At 38.8% G+C, this 24416-nt stretch overlaps 1 protein-coding gene and 1 long non-coding RNA gene across 2 annotated transcripts in view; one reads left to right on the forward strand and one right to left on the reverse strand.

Moving 5' to 3' along the window:
- Btbd3 (BTB domain containing 3) overlaps positions 1-5539 on the reverse strand; it is a 29995-nt gene extending 24456 nt beyond the window's left edge. Inside the window, exon 1 of the mRNA XM_027421671.2 lies at positions 5387-5539. The gene's annotated coding sequence lies outside the window, so the exon portion shown is untranslated. The remainder of the gene's footprint in view (positions 1-5386) is intronic.
- Positions 5540-5582: 43 nt separating this feature from the next.
- LOC118239042 lies at positions 5583-12427 on the forward strand. Its single transcript, XR_004770431.1, has 2 exons — positions 5583-6257; positions 12223-12427. It is a non-coding gene; the product is annotated as an uncharacterized LOC118239042 (long non-coding RNA).
- Positions 12428-24416: the final 11989 nt, after the last annotated feature.

Consider the following 24416-nt stretch of genomic DNA (forward strand, 5'->3'; position numbering starts at 1 on the left):
GAATGCTAACATTCAAATATCATTCTTTAAAATATTAAAAAGTCTTATATGTAAATGAAAGGATAAATTTCCCTTGTCCTGGCATGGGACCATGACAACCCAAAAGTCAAATTTGCACTCCTCTTTTGTCTATCAAAATAAAACACAAGTTTGTACAGTAACACTGTTCCAGAAGCATTTTATATGATTGCAAATGCTAACTCTAGTGCAATTTGCCATAAAGCCAAAATTTAAAATGTAATTACTACACGGAAGTAAATGTGCCATTATCTGCAAATGTGTTTGTAAGTAGGAAACCAAAGACAATAAGTTTCAATGCTCTTAGAGTAAGAGGCAGTCATAAAATAAATACACAAAACCACCATCCATCTGACTGGCAAGTCAATTTGATAAACAAAGTACAAAAGCAACAAAAACATAAATCCCTAGGAAATACCCCAGGAGAGAAAGTTAGGGCCTTGGTGAAGAAAGCGAATTCTGCTCGGCCAGATGGGAGGTCTGAAGAACATTCCCTCTCTCCCCACAGGAACACTGACCACCCTACAAGATAGTAGTGCTTGCCAACTGCAGCCGTGAGTGATTTCTCATTCTAAAGACTCATGTCCACAGTCTTTAATGTCCTTTCCATGTATTCCACTAAAGTAACAGCCCAGAGACCTTTCCACAAGGCACGGAGACCCACAGACTTAAAATGGTTGCAGTGGAGACCAAAACGATATCAACACAGTGGAAAGCTGGTGGAAATGGCAACTGTCTTAGACAACCTGAGAGGGAGCAGCAATGAGGACCGTGACACCACACAGTGCCTTGATTCACTGTGACAAAGAGTAGAAGACTGATTAAGAAATCCGAAACTCCCTAGATGCCCTCATTGTATGTCACTGTATGACTGACAGTTCCACATCGCCGGAAGACTGAAGCGGTGCTCTTAGACAAGTCAATTAACATGTTAAGTTTAAGTAACTACACCCAAAGAGGATAATGAGACCCAGCCAAATTCCTCAATGAATCCTGGACCCTCCCTCGAGGAGGTCACTGAAAGACCACTCTGGCCAGTCCAAGAAGAAAACCTGACAAGTAGAGCCAGTGAAATCCACAGGAGAGAAACAGCAGCCCACAGTGGTTACTGTGAGGTCTCAAAAAGACCCAGGACAAGTCTCACTCAGTACTTCTCACAGGGTCCCATACCCCAAACCTCTCTAGTCCAGGGACTGGGCTTCCCTCCCCCAACTCTCTAATCCTTACGTTCCCTCAGCCATTTTGGCCACATGGTTGGTTTCTTGACACTCTTGGTCCCATGTACTTTCCTGGTCCTCTCTCCACCCACTTCTCTCATGGCCCAGCACAGTCTGGACCCTTCCAGATGCCTCTGCCTGTGATCTCCCTCATATCTACAATAAACCTTCTACTCAGCCAGACCCAGGAACAGTCATGTCCATTTTCATTCAGTTACCATGTGGGAGACAGACTAGGAGACTGGAATAGGAGGCCACTTATATTTAACACTTTAGAGATTAAGTTAAATCTAGCCTCTGTATCTGAAATGATAAGTAAATAAATGTCATGTGATTTGAACTACCACATTTCTACATATTCTAAATCTAAGGCTTTGCATTAAGATTTGGGAATGGTGTGTAGATGAGAAAGGGCTAAAAGATTCAAATCTTCAATGTTTTTGTTTTATTCCATCACCCTTGGACTTGTCAAACATACCTGGCCTTAAAAAGATGGAACTATAAAACTGTGATAATAATGTGTGGTGCACTATGATATATAGTAAAATGGAAGTATTTTTCGTTGGGGGTTAACACAGTAATTCAAATTACTAACAAGCAATGAAGTAACTCTTCTGTGAGAAGCCCACATTGAACACCTCTCCTTTTCTTAAACTCCATTCTTAAAATCTATATGCAATTTGTAATAAATCCCAACTCTGCTTCAAAGAATCCAAAACCAAAACCAAATTAAAACTATATACATGAAACAGTCTCAGTATTTTTTATAGAAAACATGTATTTAACTCATTTAAAACACACACACACACACACACACACACACACACACACACACACACAAACATGCTATTTAAAAGTAAAGTAGGAATGGTACTGACACAGACAACTTCCAGAGCACCAAGTTACTCATTTCAGTATTAAAACTAAATGAATCTTTATAGAAACTCAGGGAGGATTAAACACTGGAGTGCTGGATCACCTGCTCATAGAGTGGGTAAGGAAGGAACAGGTCATTGCAAAAACAAGTTAATGAGCCTCAGGAACCATAAAGAGTTCACCTGTTTGTTATGTTGTAAATCTAGCCCAAGCAAATCACAGATGCCAAGACTTTCACAAAGGGCATTGACCTTGGCCATGCTTGTTTTCCTAGGACTGCACGGAGCTCACATCCTCTGCCACCCTGCTGGCCTTCTCTGTTTGGTTCATTCCATCTCCCGGCAGTTCTTCAGTACAGTTATCCTTATCCCAAGAAAGGGGATTTTAAACTAGCAGTAATTAAGGCCACTTAGCAAGTAGACAATCTGGGCTTTGCAACCTGAGAACCTAACAGCATATTCTCAATGTTGAAAATAGAGTTTGGTATTTAAAAACAAACAAAAACTCAATAAACGAAACTCAAGCAAATGGACATATCCATCATAAAAATCGTATTTTCAAATTATTTAAAAAGTAGAAGAGACATTTGAGACAAAAATGCTAAGAGTTCTGTTTAAAAGTACTTAAGCCAGGTATGATGGCACATACCTATAACCTCAGTACTCTGGAAGCTGAGGCAGGAGGATGGTTTGAATATACACTGAGATCTAGGCAAGCCTGGACTATGTAGTAAAACCATTTCCATAAACAAACAGAAACATTCAAATGCCAACTTTGTTTGAGTCTCTGCAGGAAAATACAAAAAGCCAAATGGAAGGGAGAAGATATCAACAGATGGTGACTGCCAGGGGATGTGACTATGATCTTAATTTCCTTATATTTGTTGCAGTAATCTCCCAAAGTCTGAAAATAAAGGTAAACGACATTTACTTTAAAATGTTTTTAAAAAAACCTAGAAACAACAGAAATTCTCAGCTATTGCTGCAACTAACTTTTCAAAAGGACCTATCAATGACAGCACACAAATACCCATCCTCAAGGATCTTTTACTGGACATCTAGACTGAGGGTAGTGAAAAAAAAAAAAAAAAGAAAGAAAAGATGTGATGGGTTTAAAAAGAAAAAAACAAAACAAAACAAAACAAAACTTATTTCAGCACCATGAGGTTACAGGTCCAGACCACAGATTCCCATCATCCACCATTCCTTCTCCATCCCTCCCAGTTCAATGGTGAATTCACAGAATTTGGTTGACGGCACTGAATTAGCACTAGCACATACACACAAAAAAACTGAAGACGCCCAATACATGTTCAGAATGAATACTACCCTAATGACACACTGGGATCCACAACACTCATTACTTCTAGTGAAGCATGAAAGGTTTCAAAAACTGAAGTCTAAAAAGCATAAACGACATACTTCTGTCCTGCTGTATACAAGATTTTTTTGTTGTTGTTCTTTTGTTTTTTCTTGACCTTTGAATGTTGGAGAAGGAAGGAGTTCCTTGCCTCTGCCTTTGTCGTTGTTAAAGGATAACATTACACAAGTTATGGGAAAACACCTTCTAGGAAACAAACAACTTAAAACACTGACAGCGGCATTTTTTTTTTCCTCACAAAACGTTGATTTCTTTTTCTTTTTGTTTTCCATTTCCTCTTGCACAGCTGTAGGACATTTCATGTTTATAGACCGGTAAACATAAAATGTCTTGGTGCATTAAAAAAAAAACATTGTTTACAATTCTCAAGTTTGTATGTGTGGAAGGAAAGATGTCAGGAACATGAAACTTTTGCTAAACAAATCAAGTGTGGACAGATAAGTATTTGGGGAAGGGGTGAGGGCTACTGTACTCAGCAAGGAAATCATAGCCGTGAAAAGTATCCTTCCATGCCAACCTACAATTATCCTAGAAAGAAAACCTAGAATAGGATAACCTCCTCCTTACCCTCACTGAGTTCAAAGAACTGACAAAAGTGAATCAAAATCTTCAGAAGAGTCCTCTTTAGAAACCCAATGTTATGAGGCCCCGCCCACTTCCCCTGGAGGACCCATTGCTATGGGAACCCACAGTAACCCTTTAGATTCAACACCAAAAGCTTAAGGGATATTCTCCTAAGAGACCTGGTACATTAAATATGGGGTCCTGGAAGAGGAACGGTTAAGATGAGATAGCCTCGTGGCTGTAATAAGGAAATTCAAAACACCAAAGTCACATAGTCTAGCTCAAGTTTGACCGTTAAGGACACTTTGTTCCCTCGCTGGTGGGAACAAGGAATAATAAACTAGTTTCAGCCCAGCAATTATAAACCGAATGCTACTTACTACTACTTTGTAAAACTAGCCTTGACTTTCTCTTATCAAACGAGTGTCTCTGAACTCTACAGCTCTCAGAATTACATGCGGACTTTTTACAAATAAATGCCTTGTGTCTGAATTAATCTAGGGTGCAATGGGAAGCATGGTGAGTTTTAAAACTCGCCAGCCAATCTCCCGCACAGACAAGTTTGGGAACTATCCTAGGGCAGGATTTAGAGGTGGCGGGAGTATTTCAAAAAGAAAAAAGCCTAATTATATCCTTTAGCCTTCTTCAAAAACTAAATATAGAAGTAGCTAGTCTTCTGCACCAGCACATGGGACAATAGATTGCTTGACACACAGAACATGCAGCACACCCTAACAATACTTTCTTTGAGATAAAGGCAGTAAGAGTCTTTTCTTCCCGAGACAGCAAATAACCAAGACACCAAACTTCAACATCTAAGCTAGAGCGAACGGGCCCTGCAAGGCACTCGGAACTTGGAAGACGCACAGTGACTGCAACAGGACCCCTGGAAAACGCACCTGCAGGGACCAGGGCAAAAAGGCAAGGCATGAGTCCCCAGAATCCCTAGCCTGGGACCGGTCGGCCACGCCCCAATAAGTTTCTTGGGGTAAGTTTGCTCGGGCTCCTCGGTGCTCTTGGTACGCTCTGGGCAGACTCCGCCATGCACTGTGCAGGTGGCCGCCACCCTGTCCCGGACCTCCGCCCCCACCGAGATCGTTTGGCCCACGGCGTCTGCCCGGTCGCGGCCCGGCTCGCCTCGCCCTCAGTGGGGTCGTGGCCAACGCCCTGGTCCTGGCCGTCCGCCCTACACCCCACCCAAAGCCCCGGGAGGGAGCTCGCGCCCCCCGCCGCCCGCACCCCCAGCTCGGCCACTCCCGCCTCCGGGCGCGAGCTCCAGCCTGGGCCCACGCCGCGCACGCGCACAGCTGCCGCCACTCGCCCGCACTCACCGTCCACGGTCTGCGTGGCTTCGGACGCTACCGCCACTCGCGGCTACGACCAGGTGCCCCCCTCCGCTGGCCCGGCCGGGACACTCGGGAATCCAGAGCCCGGCGGGGCTAGGCGGGCACCCGCACGCAGGGCACGCTCCCCGGGACCGTGAACGCACGCCCGAGCGCCAGGAGGGGCCGGGAGGCGCTCCCGGAGGCTGCCCTGGATACGGGGCATGCGCAGAGACCTCCCCTTCCCAAGGCCCGTGAGGAGTGGGCGGGGATTCTGGAGGAGAGGGTAGGAAGACAGAAGAGGAACTCCAGGGCTAAGGGTCTCACTGTGAGCTCTCTATGTCCATTCCTAGAAACGGCAGCTTCCTTCTCTAGTCCACTCGTTACATCAGATACTAAACATTTATGGTGCATGTATGTTACAGACTACACAGCAGTGTGCCAGAGGAGTAGACATTTTGCCTTTCATTTTGGAATTCCCATTGGACTGATGAGAGGAATAAATAAATAAGAGATCATTCTACATTTGAAAGAGCAAACATTAATTACACTCTTCGTGATAGAGGGAAGGAAAATGGCTTGCAGTGCTAATGAAAGCTTAGTTGAGAAATGGAAACACAGGCATAGAAGTCAGAAGGCAAACTTACCTGTTGGGGAAGATAAACAAAGGGCAAAGCCTTGAAGTAGTCTGTGAATTCCTGAATGCTCAGAGGCAAGAATACCCTGACTGCTGTTTGGAGGGTTAAGAAAACAGCAGCTGGAAATACAGTTGAAACTCATCTGGAAATAATCTTTAATGTTTTCCCCAAGATTCCAACTCTAGTGAATAAATGGGAAATTCTTGAAATGGGAGAAAGGAATCCTGCCTTGGCCTTTTGAGGTATGTCTGAAATGCTTAGCTATCTTCTATGTAGAAAGTAGTGGACACCCAAGTTCAAGAATATAGACAGAGTTTGTAATGAGCCAACTCCCATGGGATACTGATCAGAGAGGTCCCTGTGTCCCACAAAACAATATAGATTTGTTATTATATTATTTATGATTTATTAAAGCTTTCCTGAACATCAGAGTGCAAAGCTATCCACATGCATAGAGGCCAGGCAGTGACCATACACATATTTTATCCCAACACTCAGGAGTTAGAGGCAGACAGATCACTGCTAGTTCAAGGCCACCCTGAGCCACAAGAAACTGATCCAGTATAAAAGAGAAACAGAGCTCACATAAAGGTGATCTCAGCAGTTGAGATCACCTTTAGTCATGCCTTTAATCCTAGCACTAGAGAGGAATATAAGGCAGGAGGAGACAGGAGGAGCTCAGGGTGGTCTGAGTGAATCTGAAGACCACCTAACAACAACTGGTTCTGTTTCTTGGGATAACTCTGACTAATACAACTTGTAACCTTATGAAGAATATAATATCAACTAATTTTCAATTGAAAAACCGAACATAATTTTTAACTTGCTACCTTTAAAAAATATAATTCAACTATAAAAAACTCCAGTACATATCTCTCTGTCTCTGTTTCTGTCTCTATCTCACTCTTCTCTTGCTCTGTATCAACTCTTGAGTATATATATATATATATATATATATATATATATATATATATATATATGCTGGAACACATATATGCCACATAGGTAACATCGATGAATACATGTAAATTAAAGAAAAACAGGAAATTCAAAGTTGAGTCATTCATAAAAAGTTCCACATCACCAAATCAAACGTAGTTAGAGTTCTCTAAATTCAAGATCACATCTTTTGGGAAACAAAATAGAAATGATGGCCAAATCCTAGTAAACTAACAAAACTGTGTTATAATGTTGTATGTTGTCTTAGTTAGGATTTTATTGCTGTGAAGAGACACCATGACCACAGCAACTCTTATAAAGGAAAGCATTTAACTGAGGTGGCTACTTATACTTTCAGAGGTTTAGTCCGTTATCAGCATGGCAGGGAATGTGGAGGCATGCAGGCAGACATGATGCTGGAGAAGTAGCTGCTACGTGTTGATATGCAGGCAATAGGAAGTAGAGTGAAATACTGAGCATGGTTTGAGCATATGTGAGACCTCAAAGCCCACCTCCACAGTGACATACTTCCTCCAACAAGACCACATCTGCTCCAACAAGGCCACACCTCCTAATAGTGTCACTCCCTTTGAAGGCCTTTTTTTTTTTTTTTTTTTAAAGCCAACACATGTATGTTATAATGAAAGTAACCTTAAAACAACCAAGTCTCTAATTGTTCCTTGGCCCATTTTCCTCGATTTCTTCTGTCTGTAAACTTTCTGTTTAACTCAATGAAGCAAATTTCTGTTTCATAGACTAGATACTACTCATTCATGAACCACTAACAAAGCCAATGGAATCCTGGATATGCCCTTGAAGTTTTGTGCTTTGACTTATATATGTGATTTTTATTCCAATTTTTTGGTACCTGTTGAGGTTGGCTAATTTGCCGAGTATATGGTAGATTTTAGAGAAGGTTCTATGTGATGCCGAAAAGAAGGTATATTCTTTTGTGTTTGGATGGAATGTTCTATAGATGTCTGTTACTCCCAATCGGATCATAACTTCTGTTAGTTCCTTTGTCTCTTTATTAAGTTTCTGTCTGGTGGTCCTGTCCAGTGGTGAGAGTGGGGTGTTGAAGTCTCCCACTATAACTGTGTGAGGTCTTATTTGTGATTTGAGTTTTAATAATGTTTCTTTTATGAACATTGGTGCATTTGTATTTGGGGCATAGATGTTTAGAATTGAAACTTCTTCCTGATGTATTTTTCCTGTGATGAATATGAAATGACCTTCTTCATCTCTTTTGATTGATTTTAGTTTGAAATCTAATTTGTTAGATACTAGAATAGCTACCCCAGCTTGTTTCTTGGGTCCATTTAATTGGAATATCTTATCCCAACCCTTTACTCTGAGGTAAAGTCTGTCTTTGAATTTGAGGTGTGTTTCTTGAATGCAGCAGAAGGATGGATTCTGTCTTCATATCCATTCTGTTAGCCTGTGTCTTTTTATACATGAGTTATGACCATTAATACTGAGGGAAATTAAGGACCATTGAGTGCTTATTCTTGCTTGCTTTTGATTTGTTGTTGGTAATGGTATTGTATGTGGATTTACCCTGCTTTTTCTTTTGGCTTTTGGTAAAGTGGGATTATCTATTGCCTACGTTTTTGTGAGTGTAGTTGACTTCCTTAGGTTGGAGTTTTCCTTCCAGTACTTACTGTAGGGCTGGATTAGTGGTTACATATTGTTTAAATCTGGTTTTGTCATGGAATATCTTGTTTTCTCCATTTATAGTGATTGAAAGCTTTACTAGGTATAGAATTCTGGGCTGGCATCCATGTTCTCTCAGAGTTGGTAGAATATCTATCCAGGTCCTTGTGGCTTTCAAAGTTTCCATGGAGAAGTCAGGTGTAATTCTGATAGGTTTGCCTTTATATGTTACTTTGTCTTTTTCCTTTGCTGCTCTTAATATTCTTCTTTTATTCTGTATGTTTTGTATTTTAAGTATTATGTGATGAGGGGGCTTTCTTTTGTGGTTCACTCTATTTGATGTTCTGTAGGCTTCTTGTACTTACCTTGGCATGTCTTTGTTTAGGTTGGGAAAGTTTTCTTCTATTATTTTGTTGAATATGTTTTCTGGAACTTTGAGTTGGGTTTCTTCACCTTCTTCTATACCTATTATCCTTAAGTTTGGTCTTTTCACAGTGCCCCATATTTCCTGGATATTTTGCAATAAGGATTTGTTGGATTTAAGATTTTCTTTGCTTAATGAATCTATTTCCTCTAGTTTATCTTCAGCATCTGAGATTCTGTCTTTTATCTCTTGTATTCTGTTGGTTATGCTTGCATATGTGGTTCCTGATTGTTTAGTAAGCTTTTCTACTTCCAGCATTCCCTCAGTTTGTGTTTTTTTTTTATTGTCTCTATTTCAATTTTCAGGTCTTGAACTGTCTGAATTGTTTCCTTCAGCTGTTTGATTGTATTTTCTTGGCTTTCCTTAAAAGATTTGTTGATTTCTTGTATCTTTTGGTTTGTCTTTTCTTCCATTTCTCTGAAGGATTTTCTCATTTCCTCTCTTAGTGTATCATCTTCATGAAGTTGTTTTTAAGGTTGTTCTCTTCTGCTTCATCTGTGTTGGGATGTTCAGGTCTTGCTGGTGTAGAGTCTCTAGAAGGGTGGTGTCATATTGATTTTTCTGTTGTTGGATGTGTTCTTATATTGTCACCTTCCCATCTCTTCTTCCAGTGGGTGCAGGTGGTGTCTCTTCCTTTCCTAGTGTGTATGGGTCCAAGGTTCTCTTCTGGTGGGTACAAGAGGGTCCAATACTCTGGTGGGTCTCAAGGTGGGTGCAGGTGGGTCGGAGGCACTTGCTCTCCAGTTAGGTAGGAGCAGGACTAGCACAGATATGTCAGCAGACTCGGGGTTGCTTGGTCCTCAGGGGCCGAGTCAACCTGCCTGCAGACCCCAGAGTGCTGTAATTTTTATTTACATATAAAATATCCATCTGTGGTGATATGTTGTTTACGATATAACAAATAAAGCTTGGCTGAACATCAGAGTGCAAAGCTATCCACATGCATAGAGGCCAGGCAGTGACCATACACACCTTTTATCCCAGCACTCAGGAGTTAGAGGCAGACAGATCTCTCTTAGTTCAAGGCCACCCTGAGCCACAAGAAACTGATCCATATAAAAGAGAAACAGAGCTCACATAAAGGTGATCTCAGGAGTTGGGATCACCTTTAGTCATGCCTTTAATCCCAGCACTAGAGAGGAATATAAGGCAGGAGGAGACAGGAGGAGGTCTGAGTGAATCTGAAGACCACCTAACAGCAACTGGTTCTGTTTCTTGGGATAACTCTGACTAATACAACTTGTAACCTTATGAAGAATATAATATCATCTAATTTTCAACTGAAAAACTGAACATAATTTTTAACTTGCTACCTTTAAAAATATAATTCAATTATAAAAAACTCCAGTACATAATAGGAACAGGATAAATGACAAATAGTATCACCTGTGAATGAATACCAAAGGCAAAATAAAAGAGGGAAGAGTGATATTTTCGCCTTGAAAACACTTTTCTCGGGTCACTAGGTAATAAATATGTAAAAACCAGATTTATGATATAAAAGGAAAAATTGATATCCATAGCTACAATGCAGAAAGGAGGACACATGCATATATTTTCGTTTTATAAATAAATGTCCTAAATAGAAACTAATTAGGAATACATAATAGATGCATGCTAAGACACCAGAATTACAAAGGCAGACATATAAGAACATATTTGCTCATTTTCTTCTAATTTCTCTTCTGATTCTGTTCATTCTGTTTGCTGCCAGGGTGGGAAAAACCTGGGAGCTTACTTCTAACAAAATTCCTAACCTCCCAGAATGGCTGCATGTTGCAGCATTCAGTCTGTATTAGCGTTTTTATTGATTCCTTTCTGGAGAATCCAATAGCTGAGGGGAGTATGCAAAAATGATTAAAATATTCCAGTTATTCTACAAATATCACAATATGTTATTCTGGGTAATGCCTCTGTCTTGAGGGGGTTTATTAAATCGTCCAAGAAAAAGAATTCTGACTGTAATTTAGAAGAATGTGACAGGTACCTTAAGAGGAAGTGAATGATTTGGCCAATTATACTTTATCAGATAGTTAATGCCAGAAGCTTTCTTTACTTATGATGGCCTCACCATGGTTCCTAGCTTTCCATTTTGGTTTGGAAAAGCCAACGAGGTATGACAGAACATTTAAATAGGTTTCAGTTGAGGTAAGTAAGTATTAGATAACCTAACATTCTCATTCCACTGATTCTGGGCTTCTCAGATGACAGAACACTGGAAGGGAAGATGTGTCAGAAGTACAGTTCATTTAGGCCTAAAGTTCATTCTTATCTTTTCTTATTGTCTTGGTTAATTATTTACAGGAGAATTTAAATTAAAATATAGGATAATAGTTTTCCGGACATAATGGAAATTTGTAACAAAAGCACATAAAACTCCCATAACAGAATGTTTGGTTTGGGCTGCTAATGAGAGGAGTTGGAAGCTGTTGCCATGTACAGCATGATGACTGCTGTTCTAGTTCTGTTACTGGCCCCATTCTGATGGACCACCTTTTTCTTTTAACAAAGCATAAAATACTCCATTATGAAGAACTGCAAAGCCAGAACTAACATAAACAAATGATTTGGGGGACATTACATGGCGTTTTAGTAGTCTTTAAATCATCAGGATGTTTTACTATGAGAATTTGTGAATCTCTTCATTTTGTAAACTTATCACATGAACTAGGAAATAAATTAGTCTCAGGAATCTATGCAAGAAATGGAAGCATTTTAATAAAATTGTCAGGAATTGCCTCAAACCTTAGATGAAAAATTTCATTTGATGAGTAATAGTAATGATAATAGAAGTTTCAAAATAATATCTAATAAACATAAATATTATATACATGGAATTATAAAGATATATGACAGATAGATAGATGATAGATAGATAGATAGATAGATAGATAGATAGATAGATAGATCTAAGCCAGAGTTATTCAAAGATTTTGAACCTTGAAAAGGCATCTTACAAATTAGACAATCTGCTAGCTTCTAATACATCTCTTTTCCATGCACCCTTTCTTTTATTAGTTCTATTAAGATAATACATTGTCCAGGTTCATATTATAGTAGAATGTTGTCTTTTTATTTAGCAGGTAATGGCATTGTGAGAGTATTTGACCTTGTAATGATTAAAATTTAACAAAAGGGTTAACAAACATGGTACTAATAATTACAAATTCAGTCTTCCTCTTTTCTTTTAGGATTTTATCCCATTGACAAATGTGACTGAAGCAATATTTTAACAAGGTGACATCAGGCTTGGTGACACATGCCTATAATCCCACCACTTGGGAGGCTGAGAAAAGATGACCCAGTGAAGCCTTGATTACATAGAAGACCCCATATCAAAAAGTGAAAAACTAGATCCTCTAAAAGCAAAACAAATAAAACACTCTAAAGCAACAAGATGACTTTTGTACATCTTAATTATTTCTATACCTGAAATCATTCTTAAACTTAGTGTGGTGGTTTGGATGAAAACCACCAACATAGACTCATAGGGATTAGCATTATTGGAAGTGCGGCCTTGTTGGAATGAGTGTGGCATCATTGGAGTGAGTACGTCACAGGGGCTGGGCTTTGAGATTTCAGAAGTTCAAGTTAGGATCAGTGTCCCCCTCTCTCCTTGCTGCCTGCAGATCCAGATGTAGGGCTCTCAGCTCCTTCTCTAGCACCATGTCTGCCTGCATGCTGTCATGATGACAATGAACTAAAATCTCTGAAATGTAGGCCAACCCAAGTTAAATGCTTTCCTTTATTAGAGTTGCCATGGTGCTTCTTCCCAGCAGTAGAAACCTAAACCAAGACACTTTGTATCAGTGTTACATTTAAAATATTAAATTTAGTGTAATCATGAAAATCAAATTCTTGTAAATCACTTTGCATGAGCAGTGAGAAAAGGTAAAAGTTATATATTGAGCTATAGTTCTTTAAAAAAAAAATGAACCTGTCAGGGAAAATTTCACTGTTTTCTTGACTGTGAGCACACACTTTGTTATGCCAATTTCTCTAAGATCACATAAACATTAGAATACTTATTTCCATGTCATCTTTCTTTGTAGTGGGGGGCAGTGTAGATCAGAGCTGCTTAATACAAAGGCATTTAATAGTGGCACTTTCAAAATGATTAGGGACCAACTTTTTTTTTTCTTTCTTTCTTTCTTTGTCTTTTCTTTCTTTTTTTTTTTGAGTCAGGACTTCACTTTCTGCCTTAGACTGGCCTGGAACTTGTTATATAGCACAGGCTAGTTGGAACTAGCTTCCTACCTGACTTAGGCTTCCAAGTAATGAGATCACAGACATGTGCCACCAGACTATGCCAACACAGATAAAATTAGTTTTGATACTGTTTTCCATTTACTATATCAAAATATCCTTTCAAATATAATGAATAAAAGTATTTTAACAATGTATTTTTACTTCTTTTCATTCTGTCTTTGAAATCTGGTACGTTCCTTTCATTACCAGTTCATTTAAATACAGATTAGCCATATCTTGAATGCTTCCTAGTTATTTGTGGCTATCATATTGCACAACACGGATTCAGGCATAATAAGTGCATAGCACTTATTCTTAAATTTACTTATATTTGTTCATGTATATCAGCTTATAAAATTATGCTGAAATATACTAAGAATATAGTGTATTTAATACCCTTTATAAGTGAGCATCACTGTATATCTTAAGAATACTTGCTAATAAAAGTCTGATGCTTAGTTAATATACCTACATTCACATGTAACATGGCCTATTCTAGGTTGCAATTTAATCCTAGTACTTGATTTAAACTGCTGATCAGTGTCTCATCTGTAGAAGACTTGGCTAGAAGGAAAATCTCTTTCTCTGCTGCAATTTAGTCTTGATGTTATTTTAATTAGTATTTAATTATTGAGACAGGCTCCTGCTATGTTTCTCAGGCTGTACTGGGCTCAAGTGATACTCCTGCCTCAGCCTCTCAAATAACTGGGATAACAGCTATGTGTTACTGTGCCTGGCCAATAAGAGACGCAGGTTCTTTATACTGTTTTGTTAACCAACAGGAAAGTAGTCATTTCCATATCTTCATGAAGACAAAAGTCTTCTGTTTTAAATCAATCAATGTCAGTCTAAGAGGCAAGTTGAGACATACCAAGATACCAAGTCTAAGAACAAAGAGTTTATTCATGCAAAAATGAGGAATGCCATCAGCAAGAAAACAATAGTTCTCATTGTCTAGAATAAGTGCTTCCAAAATGGCTCCAAAGGCTCTCAGACTTTATAGATTAAAAAAAGGGCAACAACAAGAATGGTATGGCAAAACACTTAGTACAGCAGTATTGGTCAGTAAGAACAGCACAGGACATTCTTGGTCACTTATACTACACATTCCAGATTAGAAATGAAACAAACAGGAAAAGACTTTTACAGGGAAGTTCTTTATTATCTTTATAACATCACGGAATTCACAGACGCACACTCTGTTAGGTCAGGATGACCTGAATGACCATGGCACCATGCTTCACATTTATCCCAAGGCAAAAGAATTTATGATCTCATTGCTATACCATTTGAAGTCTTTTCTCAACTTTTATTAACTTTCTACTCTATTGGTTGGTTGGATGATTCTGCTCCTAGGAAGGCTGCCACTAACTTCTGAACTTTTTCAGACAACTCCCTGGATGATGGGTTGCTGGAGGCCAAGGATTCTAGTAAAGTCTTAAGTGAAACAACTCAGCTCTGCTGCAGGTGGTCTCTCTTAAAGTCAAGTCACAGAACCAAGAACACAGCGAGGCTATGGTGGTGACAATAAGAGCCCACCTAAGACAAAAGCATAAGCACATTTTAAAGACTGCATCAAGTTGCCACTGTATCCTTAGCCAAAGCTAGTCCCATAGGTGAGACCAGCATTGCCACGAGAGACTATCCAAAGGCTGTGAATTCAAGTATCAGTGCATCCAGGACACGTGCACAGCATATATGAACTCTGTGTACTCAATTAGTCCTGTCATGTATTTCTAATTAACCAGTTTATTCCTTTACATTGCTCTCTGTCTTATGTTATATAATTATTGCAATGTTGATTTTTGTTTAAATTAGATCTCTCCTTCAAATTTTATTTGTATCCCTTATAGACAGACTTTTCTTTATATTTCAGTCATTTTTCTACTTTTAAAAATCTCTTCTTAAAATGATTATGTGGATTAATAATAAAAATGAATATAATCTTTGATCAGCAAGCCATAAAGACATGCAATAGAATGCAAAGGCCTCATAAATTGTCTTGATTCCAAAAAAGATTGTAAATGCTGTACATTTTGTCAGAATTACGAATCTGATTTCAAAATAATTAAATAAATGCTAATTTGCATGTTATATTGACAATATGCTTTTTCTATCCGCTTGCTGATCATTTGAACCTTTGTTTTCCTCTTCACTACTTTGTACTTAATAGCTTGATCCCTTATGTAAAACCTTTCTTGCTTGTGTTTTGAGACTAACATACACAGATCCAAGCATTACAGTAAAGGACATTATATTTTACCAACTGGCAATATGGCTAAGATTTTGCTTAAGACTGAAACCAAGTGTGTTTTCTTCTCTAAGATAACTTATTTTGTGCCTCTTGAGTTTCATTATATATATATATATATATATATATATATATATATTCTAAAAATATATTCTAAAAAGAAATATATATCCTTTTGTAAATGCCTTTAAGCAGCCATTGTGAATTATTTGTTACTACATTAAGCCTTATACCAGTAAATTATACTTCATACAGCTTTGAATTGCCATGAAACATTTTATGCCAGCACAAGTAAATAACAAAAAATGGACTAATAAAACATCACCAGGATATGCTGTACTGTTTGCCCTTTGAAAACGTTTACCACTCTTTGCATGCTCATGATGAAGAAAAGACTCAGTTTTCTTGTGTGTATCTGGAGAAGGCTTTCTTCCCCATCAAATAATAACTTGAACTAGACTCCCTATTGTTCTAATTCTCCTAAGGTTAGCTTCCTTGGATCCTACATGACAGGAAAACATCATATAGCACAAGACCTCCTTGCTTTGGCTTTCTTCAGCAACAAATAGAATTCAAATGAAAGTAGTTTGGTTGGCAGTGGTCCATGGGAAAGCTTGTGGTAAAGGGGGGAAATGAAACAATGAAGGAGAAGCAGCCAAGTACGGCTGCAGGCAGCTGGAGTTGCAGTATGCTGGGGACTCTGAGAGCTGGCATAGACACATATGCACAGGGATAGCCCAATGATGGGCCAGGAATTCATAGATTGTTACTGACTACCTCCTGCTGATGAAGTCATAAGAGAGAAGAATCATTAACCACTGGTTCTCATCCATCTATTATTTGGGGTGTGCTCAGAGAAACTATTTCCCTAGCACTTTCCTTCAGTTCCTGTTCATGAGCTGAACAAGGTTCTGTGGCCAGGAAAAAGTAAATGCAATTCATCAGCTCATAAATGAACTCTAATGTTCTTGCACTTCTATGAGCAGAGTGGCATCAGGATGTCCTGGGTACATGGAGACACAAACATCACACAGTCCCTTCCAACGCAAATCTGAATGTGATCTTCATTCCCCTGAGGGGTGATCATCATTCTCATGTTTACTTTTGCTGCCTTCTCTGCTTCTTTCAAAATTCAAAATCCTTCTTGCAGGCATGTGCTAATGACACACACAGCAGATAGCCTACATGAGAGCAAGCCCAAGCCGCCAGACTGTAACTGCACACTCTGTGAAAGAAACTTTTCATTCAGGCTGTTTGTAAAAAAAGAAAAAAAAAGTCTGGAAGCTGTTTTATGAAGATACAGATGTCTAGAAGGAGTTCTGAAAGCAAAATTGCCTGCAGCTCTCTACTGGTCTACCCCCAGGGGGAACATTTACACCGTCTCACTTTCTTCCTGCCTCCAAATTGATATTTGGCTCTGGCTGATGGCAAGTGAGTTTCAGTGGTCACAGATGATCTAGTCACAGACTAGAAGAAGCTCCAAACCTATGAACCAAAACCAAACTTTTTCTTCTAGTAAGTTGTTTGTCATAGGTTTCTGTTTTAAGGTTACAGAGCTGACTAACACACTGCTAACTATCTTACTAATACACAGAATATTGGTCTTCACTCCTCAAATAATTATACATCCTCAAAGTTCTATGGAGACCCTAGAGAAGAACTCTGATACAGAGAAACCATATCAATGGGAGATGATGATGCTCCAGGCCATGCATCCCAGTTTCCTCTTTTAATTTCCTCTGTACTTCCAATTTTTAATCTAACAAGCAAAGTTTCCATTGATTTCTAAAGGTGTTTCTAAGCATGTTAGCAGGCACAACAAGGAAGCTCATTATGAATTTTGAAACTTTCTTTCATTGAATAAGGGAGTGGCAGCCTGACCTTTTCAAATGTTTCCAGATGCTGAACACTGGATTGAAATGCTGAATCTACCCACTATTATGGATTAGCTATGGCAAAAAGACTAGTTTTCTTTTGACATAATGAGTCATGGAGGATAGAAAGATACTGACACTCAGTGATTAATCTCTAAAAATGTGGTTGAACGAATCAAATTATGTATCATTTGATGCCATTAAATGTGAGTTCCTGCACTGTATGCAGACCTTAGCCTGTGAAATTAAATGTGCCATTTGCAAGCTATCATGCAATTTCCTGTTTTCTGAAACAAAAGCAACAATCTGGGTGCATTAAAGACCATTATATAATTGACAAACCTGCTTTTATAAAACTTGATCTAAAATACTTAAATGACTATCATTTGCACAGGGAGGCTCATTAACAGTGCAAAATCATTAAAAACCTAGGAAGAGAACCAAACTTGTTTGTGTTCCTCTGGAATACTTCCAAGTGTACATTCTTATAGTTTACAAGGTTTCTTTCTCTTGGGCCAATTACCCCACATGATTTCTTCACTCAGTCATATAAGGAGACAGAAGAGGTATTTGTGACCCCATTTTTAAATACAATTAAAGAGAATTTTGTAGTTCATTAACTGTAAGGCAGTTATATTTCATCCCATCACAGTAGCTTGACTTGTGGTTTAGTTTCAATTTTTAAAAACACTTTTTGAGTAGGCACATATGGAAGGGTGTACACAAGTTACAAGTGTAATCTTTACAACTTAGAGGCATCTGTGAAGCTGGTGATCAGCTTAAATGTAAGATCCCTGTCCCCCAAGCCTTGGTACCACTGTCCATTTCCATAGGAGAACCAAGACTCTCCCTGCTCACAGTGTGTATTCACTTGGCCTAATTTGAATTAGATACAGAGGAAATCATGTGAGGTGTACTCTTTTTGGCCTCTTTTGCTCTTTTAGTCTGTGAGCATAATAATTTTAGTTTATTATTGTTTACCATTCCCCATATGGTATTAAAAACAACCATTAATTTGATTATAGATGAAAACAGTTTATTTCTGTTTTTTTCAATGATAAATATTGATGCTGTGAACTTCCGTATACACAGTGAATATAAATATGTGTTTCTGTTGAGTTTATATCTAGGAGCAGAGGTGATTAATGAAAGATATACTCTGCCTTAGTTGATTTTCTCCAGCAGTCTTTGGTGAACTTGCAGTCCAATAGCGTTGTCCCAGAGTTTTTATTCCTTATTCTTATCTATTCTTGATATTATCTGTCATTTCATCATGGTCATTCTGTGATGTATGACATTATATCATTAGTTAGATCCTGTTTTGATTTTAACTTTAACAAAAATTGGAAGTTATGTCTCTTGTTATCATTAGCCTGTAAGTTAAACAGTGTTTTTAAAAATACTTAAGGGTTTTTTGTTTGTTTGTTTGTTTGTTTGTAGCCCCACCTATATAAGTGCAAGAGCTTCAGGCTGTCTTATTTAAGCCATCTGTTTATTTCAGATTATCCATAAAGACTACAGAAATCTTGAGATTATCTCTGCTTATCTCAGTAGAATTTGATGACCATGTAGCAGCAGAACAATTGATTTTGTCAGAATAATGAGTGTGAGCTCAGTAATTCGATATGAAATTTACACCAAACTCCTGACAAAGTGCAAGGCCACTAAACAATACTGTGTGGATTCAACCTGACATAACCACAACCATCCTGAATCATCACTACCATGCATGATTGCTCTTGAGTAACCCCATGCAGTTTTCCCTACATAGTTTGACAACACACTGTAAGTAAACAAAACAATTAGAGAGGTGTGTGAAGCCCTATGACCATATCTTGATGCTAAGAATGTGCCTGACCCTGGCAGCAGCTTGAGATAAGTCAGGTACATTTTAGTGTCATTGAAATATTTTTTGTCTTATCCACTTTACAAGCCCCCCATTATTCTGACCCACCTCGTCTTGACATCATCACCAAGGACTACACTTTATCTGTAAGACCCCATAATATTGCATTCAACAGAAGCTTGTATCTCTTTCTTCAGCTTCACAGCATAAAGGGCCATTCTCATGAAATGGGACGAGCTTGCTCTGCTACGAATATTGTATTCTCATTTCATGAGAGCCATCTTCATGTTGTTATAACATTTGTCATTTAAGCTGTAATATGTGGTATCTTCCTCTATTTCTATCCACAAACCCTGATTCTGTTGGCCACATTACATCCAATTCTATATTTTAGTCCATGCCTCTGGCCAAGTGACCTTTTTGGGGGGTGTTAATCATCTTTAATTGCTTCTGAGTTCCCTATTCAGCTCTTCCCTGCTACCATTTCTGATAAAGGAACTTCCATCTAACCTCTCTTGAGTAGTTGCTTACATCTGTACATAATGAACCTTATGGATACTTTTGCCCTCTCAATAAGTAACAGTCATTAAGATGGTCAATCCCTAGAAAATGGATGGCAGTGAGAGCAATTTCAGTTGGACACATTCAACTTTTGATGCTTAGAATGTGTGCTCAATGCATAATATACCTCTTCAGAGTAGCCAGTCTCTATACTCAAAAAAGAAATCTACAATACTTTGAGAATAGGAGGAGCTTAGCCATCTGTAACTTGCTATGCCATGTCTTGTGGATACCCATGGGAGGCCTGCCCTGTTCTGAACAGAAACTGAGGAGGAATGGGTTGGGTGGAGTGCAGAGGAGAGGTGGGAGAAAAGGATGAGAGGAGAAGAGGGAGGGGAAACTGTGGTTGGATGTAAAATAAATAATTTTAATAAAAAGAACACTTTGCTCATTATCCTCTTTACATCTATCTTTGATTTTGTATGCTGGTAGATTATTGAAATAACACTCTATAAAACTTTCCAAATTAAATGGCTTAAGACAATAAGCATAAAGTCATCTCATGAGTCTGAGGGCTGGGAATTTAGTCAGACTTACATTGGTCAAGTCTTCTAGGCTTTGCTGAATTTTCCTGCATCCTTGCTTCATAGCAGTCCACAAAGCCTTGGCTGGGATGACAGATGTGGCTAGTATTATGTGTTCTAGGTGTTTGTGTCTCCTACTTCTGGGGCAGCAATTTAGCCTAGACAGGTCCTTTCCACAGCAATGGTAAATATGAAGGGAAAAGTGTGAGCAAGTCCTGTTGTACAAGGACTCGTCCTGACTCTCAGTGTCTTGAAATCTCTCACATCCCATTAACCACGACAAGTCATGTGGCTGGTGATGCGGTCAGACTGGGAGGAGCAGCAAAGTGCATGGCTAGAGGCATGGAATGAGCAAGGTTAAGAAGCAAGGTGTTTTTGAGCTCTATCATGACAGGTCATCTCAGGCAAGTTACTTAATCTTCCTAAACCTCAGTTCTGTTGTCAATAATTAAGGGATGATTATAACCCAGGAGACTCTCCCCAATTTTTATAATGATTGAAAATTTGATATGTGTATTATAAAACCATAAGTGCTTCAAAAGTGGTTAAGTGGTAAATATGTGAGATGACATTATTATTTTTATTATTATGTTTACATTGTTGGCTTTGAACAGAATGTTAGAGTGAGTGATCTTGGCTCTCAGTGCCTCTGGCCTCACAGGTGGCTGTAAGTCTTACTACGTTTGTCATTACAGTAGCTCATTATAGTAATGTCTCTCTATTTAGACAGCATGTAATCAGTGAACAAGCCAATGAGTTCATTTGTCAAGGAAATGGCTACTTGACTCTCATCTTATCTTGCATTCAACCAAAATGAACCAACAACTTACCTGCACAACGTTTCCTCCATCTGTTGTGATCAAGTTTCAGAAATGCAAAAAAGAACAGATAGAGTGGCAGGGAAATACAATTTCAGAGAAATTCAGTTTTGAGATAAAGAAATACAAGATGAAACATTGTTCCAACACCAAAGAAAATATACAGTGGAAGTTGACATGGGATGGATGATATACCAAGCCTTTACAGGAGGCTTTAGAGGAAACACTTTGAGGGAAGGAGATAAGTGAGTGGCTTAGACATGCTGGCATTTGTGAGCTGGATATTATAGACTGAGACAATAGACTAAGTAAAGAAATTGAGACCTGTCATATTCAGTCATTGTTTATTAGTTGTTAGAATATATAATAAAATCACAAGTGTGAGAAGAAATGAAGTTAGGGCGGATTTGAGTGAGTGAGTGGAATGCTCAGAGTTGAATGCTAGGAAGACCAGAGTGGGAAGAACAGTCTGACATTGGAAATAGTCAGTGGTAGACGAGAGTTTGGTGGTGTAAAAGTTAGACAAGAGATAATGTGCCCTTTATCCTGAGATACATCAGGCAAGCTAAGGAGGAATGGGTGAATATGACAGACACTCACTGATGTTTATGGAACTTTGTGATTAACTTGATGGATGAAAGAGGTCTTCCCACTCACATGGAGACCACAAAGAGGATATCCAATTTATCACCAGACAAGTCAATCAACAGATGATTATTCACTCAGAGGGTACTTTGGGCAAAGCAAGGCAAGATGATAAAGACACAGTGGTCTGATAATTAGTAAACAAGTATCTGAATTAAGTCACCGATTTAGAATAAAAGCCTCTGTCAAGGAATACACAAAACACTGTGGGATAAATGAGAAAGCTTAACTGAACTTGATTAATAAGCTTTCTTGTCACAAAGCTAGAGATATTATTCTAAGCCTGGATTGTTCTTGTCTCCATTAATTGTCATAAGAGTCTAGTCCCTTAATAGGAAGGAGGCCTAATGCTGTTCATTCTCTTTCTAATTTTTGTAAAATGAATAAGACTTAAAAGTTAGAGTTTTTCTAGAATTTTCTTAAAAAATACCAGGGCCAGCATTGAACAAATATCTGTCTATGCTTAAGGATGGTTGTCTCCCTGTGCTAGCTTTGTCTCTGTTGTTATGATAAAACACTGAACAAAGGATGGTTATAGAACAGTTTATTTCATCTTACACTTCCAGGTAACAGTCCATCACTGAAGGAAGTCAGAATAGGAACTGAAAGCAAGAACCTGGAGTCAGGAACTGGAACAGAGATCGTTGAGGATCTCTGCTTACACACTTGTTCCCAGGGTCATGTTCAACTACCTTCTTAAACCTCCCAGGACAACCTTCCCCAGAGTGGCACCACCACAATAGGCAGGGGCTTCCAACATCCATCAACAATTAAGAAAATGACACACAAACATGCCTATAGGCTAATTGGATGGTGGCATTTATTCAATTGAGGTTCCCTCCTTCCTTTCACATGACTCTAGTTTGTGTTCACTTGACAAAATCTAATCAGTACACACCCAGTGGCTCTTCCATTAAGATTATAGCGTTATATACCTTACTCTGGAGAAGCATGAGATAAGAACTCAGATGCCCATTCGTAGTTTTATACAGGACCATTCCTCAGAAAGGTGGCAAGGGTAGTGGGTCTGGAAACCCTTCTCCCAGTCTCTCCAAGAGTGTGCAGCAGACGGGACAGCTTGTTTTACTCCCCCTAACAACTTGGGTCTGAGACTACAGAAGCAGGCATTATAATGAGTAACCATGCACAAATGATGAAGAAGTGAGTTTTACTGAAAAGAGAGCAAACCAAGTGAAGAAGAGAACAAGCCACCACTTTAGTAGTTTGCTCTACTACTGCTAAAACAAACTAACCAACAGAAACAACTGATGGGAGGAAGGATTTATTTTGGCTTACGATTTTAGAAATGCTAGAGGTGTAACCAATCATTTCATGCAGGTTTTGCTTGCATTAGTGGGGTGCATGGAACTCACCTGTGACTCAGGAAGCACTTTGAAAGGCTTCCAGATACCTGACTTTGCCAGCCAATCCTCATATCATATGGGCTCTATAGCCTTCAAAATAGCACCATAAACTGAAAATAAAGTAGCCTGTGTGTATGTGTGGGATGGGGTGAAGGTGGCAGTGGAATTCAGATGAAACTATAACATTCTGCCCCTGGACTCAAAAAAATGTAAGAACACAGAATATAGCCAGACATGGCTTATTTTTGTTAACTTAAAAAGTATTTTAGAATTCCAAACATAAGTACTGTGTTTACACCATTTCAAACCCTCTCCCAAGTCCTCCCATGTTTCTTCTCCACTCCCTATCAAATTCATGACCTATTCTTCTATAATTACTATTGCTACATATTGGGGTGGAGCATTGTGAAATTTCCCCTATCAATGTTGGAATGCTGACTGGTGTGATGATTATGTGGGTCTTGTTTGAGCAACCATATTGTTGATATTTCATGTATGCAACTTCCCTGTCATATAGAGAAGACACTGTCTCAAAACAGGCAGCTTGGTCCTGTGGCTCTTACAATCTTTCTGCCTCTCTTTTCCACAATGTTCCTGAGCCTTACATATTGGGGTTGCTTTGTAGAGGTACCAATTACAGTTGGAGATCCCAAAGTCACTTAGTCTCTCCATTTTGACCAACTGTGGATCTCTAACAATCCCAATCTGATGCAAAATGAAACTTTGGAGCGGGGTGAGGGATGAGAGCTACCCTTACCATTGGGTGTAAGAATAAATATTTAGAATAGAGTTATGAGCAATATTGCTTTAGGAAAATGGCAGTGGCAGGTTATTCTCTAATGTCTATGGCCTCTCTAGCTATGTATGGGTCATTGGTTAGATTTTCAGAATCAGGTATGGATTCCCTCTTACTGAGTGGAACTTAAGTTAAATTAGACAACTTTTCATTAACCCAAATGTAAAAGTGCCGCTGTTGCACCATTGAGGGATATCTTGCCAAGTAGATCACTACTGTGATTCATAAACTTTACAGCTAGATAAGATTATTGACAGATTTTCTCCCTTGGAAATTAACCAGATTGTTTGTCAGAATGCAACATGAATGACCTCTAGTCCTGTTTTTTACAGGGGTCTAATCTCACATGAAAACTCATGAAAAAAGTATCCACTATCCGGATTTTGATTGGCATTTTGGTCTTCCACATTCTCACCACTGTCCCTAACAAGCTTTGATGAAAGCATCCTAGGATTTGT

This window comes from Cricetulus griseus, chromosome 6, assembly GCF_003668045.3.
Source record: "Cricetulus griseus strain 17A/GY chromosome 6, alternate assembly CriGri-PICRH-1.0, whole genome shotgun sequence".
In the NCBI taxonomy this organism is placed as follows: domain Eukaryota; kingdom Metazoa; phylum Chordata; class Mammalia; order Rodentia; family Cricetidae; genus Cricetulus; species Cricetulus griseus.